Below are 3986 nucleotides of genomic sequence, written 5' to 3'. Positions count from 1 at the left end.
AAAGAAAGAAAGAAAGAAAGAAAGAAAGAAAGAAAGAAAGAAAGAAAAAGAGAAAGAAAGAAAAAGAGAGGTAAGAAGAGAAAACATTATATTTGAGGGAGGGAGACAATTAGAGCAAGCCAGACTTCCCTGAACATATGTGAAGTTCATTTTTGTCTCTCTCATGAAACAAAGATAGTCTTTATATATCAAAAACAGCACTCGAAAAAAGTTAAATCATTTTTCTCTAAAGAATAGCACATTTCATTTTTTAAAAATCTAATATCTTGCAAATTTTGAGCAGAGTTTGGATGAATGGCAGGCAACAGGACTAGAATAATTTATTGGTCACCACATCACAGGAGGGTAGGGACAGTCCCAACCAGCTTCCCTTGACCCCACCAGCCCACCTATCCCATGGGGAAGCATGCTGGGGTAGCAGCCCAGACTAGCAGTAGGATATGTCCTCCAGTCCAAGTTCCAGGTTTATCAAGAGTTTTCAAAGGGCCAGCTCTGGCAGCTGGCTACTTTTCCAAGGTGAGGTGATGGGGTCAGAAAACATAGATAAGTAGCAAAAGAGGGATTTCTAAAAATTAACCAGGAAGGCCTATCCAGGATGTAGAAGGTAGAATTATAATGTCATTGCATCACCAAGATTGCTAGAAAGGTTCAGTATAGAGTTTTAACCAGAATTGGACACATATTAAACCTTAAGTATATCAGACCGGTAAAAGAGGAAACAGGCCAAGGGAAGTGGGGCCATAGATTCTTTTGATTAGCCACATAATGATCTATGCAGTCTATATGCACATAGACAAACTATTGGGAGCCAGAAATCAGAATCTGGAATTGAAAAAATAAAATACAGTAGAGGAAAGGTGCTGGAGGTAGCAAGAGAGGAAAAAGGGACAGACTGGGAAAGACCTTCAGCCAAAGATGATATTTGAACTGATTTGAAGGAAGGCTAAGAAGCCAGAAGTGAGAAGTAAGGAAGAACATTCTAGGCATGAGAAACAGCTAGGGAAAATGGAGATGGAATGTCATGTAGGGGAAACAGAAAGAAGGATGTCACTGGATGATAGAGTACATGGAGGGGATTATAAGACTAGAAAGGTAGGAAGGGGGCAGGCTGCAGCTTTAAAAACTAAACAAACAGTTTTATATTTGAAGTTGGAAGTAATCAGGAGCCATTGGAGTTTGAGTGAAGAAAGGAGAGGTAGTGACATGATCAGACTCACATTTTAGGAAGATTACTTTGGCAGTTGAATGGAGGACCAATTGGAGTGGAGAAAGCTTGAGGCAGAGAAACCAACCAGAAGTTTACATTAGTCCAGATGTGAAGTGAGATCTGTACATCCTTACAGTCCTAAGTGAGATGGGAGCCTGCACCTGAAGGACAGTTGTATAGAGAGAAGTGAAAATTTAGGAGAAACATTGGAAAGACTTGACAATAAATGTGTGGGATGTGTTCAAGGAAGGAGTTGAGGTTGACAGGAAGTTTGTTAAACTCCTGTTATGTTCTAGGCATGGGATTAGGTACTATCTATGTGTGTCCTTTGGTCATATATGCTCCCTCTCCCATGCATATTCTCTCTCAATGCATATGGCCTCTCCATACAGTGTTCTTTCCATGTTTTCCTTGCCTAGGTGCCTATCGTTGACATAATATAGAAATCTGTTGTCCTCTATGTATATATAGAGAGAGGGTTTACACTTGCTGTTTGTTTTGCAATGCTATTCAATGCAATGCCTTTAAATAGAGTCTAAAGGCTAGTTTAGTAAAAAGAAAATTAGTAAGAGCTAATGAACTAAGGCTCTGAGTGGATGCTGACCCAAAACATTGTTTGAAACTGGGGTAGCTTTCATGAGGGCCATGGCTACAGGAGAGGCCTAGGCTGTAAATTAATTTAAGACTTGCTTTGTGCAAATCCTATCTATTGCCTAAATTAGAAAACAATTTGCAGCTCTACCAACTCAGTGACAAGATTTTTGCCTCTTCAAGGCTATTAGTTAACATTCTCAGTTTGTGCCACTAAAGAGTTCTAATAGGGGAGGCCAGGTGGCACAGTGAGTAAGAGAGCTGTCACCAGAGTCGGGAGACCTGGGATTGAATCCAGGCTCAGATACTTAGCACCACACCCAGAAATAACTGGCCGTGTAACCTTGAGCAAGTTACTTAACCCCAAATGCTTTTAAAAAAAATAAAAACAAAAAAATATATAAAGGGTTCTAGTTAACTCATATTACCTCATTTTAGATATCTAACAGGTACCTAATGGATCTTAAACAACTGAGAACTGAATTTACATTTTTTAATTCTTTCTAATCTGAGAGTTTCTTCCTCTGTCCCTATATGTGAGTCCTCTCAAAAATCATTCTGGGTGCTCCATTAAGGGCAGTGAATATGTCTCCCCTTTTATATTAATAATTGAATATCCTCCTTCCTCTATTCTACATCTACCTCCATCCTCTAGGTATGATCTGAGCCTCAGTTTCTTCACCTATAAAATTAGGGTGCAGGACTCCCTGGCCTCTGTCAATAAACCATTGGGAGACCCTGTTTTCCAGAGCTAAAATCCAGTAAGCAAGCTGTGCCTTGAGATTGCCATAACAACAATCCTTTGCACTCGTCCTCTGGATAATCTCACCCACAGCAAAATCCCAGAATTGTTTCACATAATTATTGTATTGCTTTGACCAGCACTAGGTGTTTTCTGAGCTCAGACAAGCAATGCATAAGCTCAGACAAGTTTCAGTCCCTGCTATGAATCAAACTTGTCACACAGTTGCTGTTACCCCTCGTTGTCAGGGCTACAGCTTACTGTGTAGTCATTGGTGTGAGTATTGAGATTTGCTCAAAGTAAAGTGGATCCCCCACTGGTGGGGAGGTGGGGACGGCAGCACATGTGTCTGGTTTCCCTCTTTGCTTGAAAGACATTTCTCTGACTATAGAAAATAACCTGTCTCAGTGTCTGAACAATTGTTGTTGCCTGCTCTGTCTGTTTGGCTCCAGCCTCCACAGGCCAAGAGATTCGTTCCAGTTGACATCTCTGAAGTCTAGATTTATAAATCTTACAAGCTTATGGATGTACAATACAATGAATCTGACCAAGTCCTACACAGCCCAGAGGCTCATCTCATTTAAGCTTGTTGTTTGATTAGACTGAGTTCAATCACTGGATGTCTGCTATGTGTAAGGCTAGGAGCTGGAAGATACCAGGATGAAAAGGGCACAATCACTGCCCTGACCACATTGATTATTTACAATTTGAAACCCATTCACATGTCTCAACGTCATTTGCATTTCAAATCATTTATCTCTAACTGGATAATAATTTTAGTTTACATTTGTACCACACAATTACAAAACACTTTACCTCACCTCTCTTCATGCTCACACAACCATCCCAGAGAGATAGGCAGAGCAGGTATCCTTACTTCCATTTTACAAAGCAGAAACCTGAACCTCTGCAGAATAAGGAATACTGACAAAGTTTCAGAGTTGATAAAGTGCTGGAATACAGAGGGACTCTGATCCCTCCTGCCTCCAAACCCCATGCTCTCTCCATTCTCGTTATATAAGGGCAATGAAAGCATGTTTTGGTCTTTTAAACCAAATTGGACATCAAGCTGATGGAGAAGATGGATCAAATGGGAAGAGGGAGATTAGCATCACAAGAGATCTCAATAGAATGGGACCATAAATTAATTTAAGACTCAAGACTACAGGGTTGTACTAATCCTATCTATTGCCCAAATTGGAAAGCAAATTGCAATTCTATAATTTCAGTGACAAAATTTACTGAAAGGTAAACCTGTTTAGTACTTTAAAGGCAATTTGAAATATGGAGGTGGGGGAATCTATTCTCCCTACTCACTTGTTAGGCCTCAGAATTGTTGTAATTACCTTCATTCCAAAGTTCAAGTGCCAGACCTTTTAGAGAGATAAATAGATGATAGAGATAGATAGATAGATAGATAGATAGATAGATAGATAGATAGATAGA

The sequence above is a fragment of the Petaurus breviceps genome, unplaced genomic scaffold (assembly GCF_028583685.1).
Source record: "Petaurus breviceps papuanus isolate PSGF00001 unplaced genomic scaffold, PetGlider_PUasm1.0 90537, whole genome shotgun sequence".
NCBI classification, from domain to species: Eukaryota; Metazoa; Chordata; class Mammalia; order Diprotodontia; family Petauridae; genus Petaurus; species Petaurus breviceps.
The sequence above is the reverse complement of the archived record's forward strand: the minus strand, read 5'-3'. Positions refer to the sequence as shown.